Raw genomic sequence first — 614 nt, forward strand, 5'->3', positions numbered from 1 at the left:
ATACATTTTTTTTTTTTTTTTTTGAAACAGGGTCTCACTCTTTCCCAGATTATAGTGCTGTGTGGCACAATCTCAGTTCATTGCACGTTTGCCTCCTGGGATCAGGTGATCCTCCCACCTCAGCCTCTGAAATACCTGGGACTACAGGCACATGCCACCACACCTGGCTAATTTTAAAAATTTTTTTGTAGAGACAAAGTATCACTATATTGTCCAGGCTGATCTCAAACTCCTGGGCTCAAGTGCTTCTCCCACCACAGCCTCCCAAATTGCTGGGATTGATCATAGGCACGAGCCACCATGCTCAGCAATCTAATAGAGCTTGGTTCACTGTCACCTACTACTGGACAGACACAGGAATTCTGTCAGCATGATTTCAGTCCTTGCTTTTTTTTTTTTTTTTTTGAGACGGAGTTTCACTCTTGTTACCCAGGCTGGAGTGCAATGGCGCGATCTCGGCTCACCGCAACCTCCGCCTCCTGGGTTCAGGCAATTCTCCTGCCTCAACCTCCTGAGTAGCCGGGATTACAGGCATGTGCCACCATGCCCAGCTAATGTTTTGTATTTTTGGTAGAGACGGGGTTTCACCATGTTGACCAGGATGGTCTCAATCT

Source organism: Sapajus apella, unplaced genomic scaffold, assembly GCF_009761245.1.
Source record: "Sapajus apella isolate SASKATOON/1434 unplaced genomic scaffold, GSC_monkey_1.0 scaffold37, whole genome shotgun sequence".
Classification (NCBI taxonomy): domain Eukaryota; kingdom Metazoa; phylum Chordata; class Mammalia; order Primates; family Cebidae; genus Sapajus; species Sapajus apella.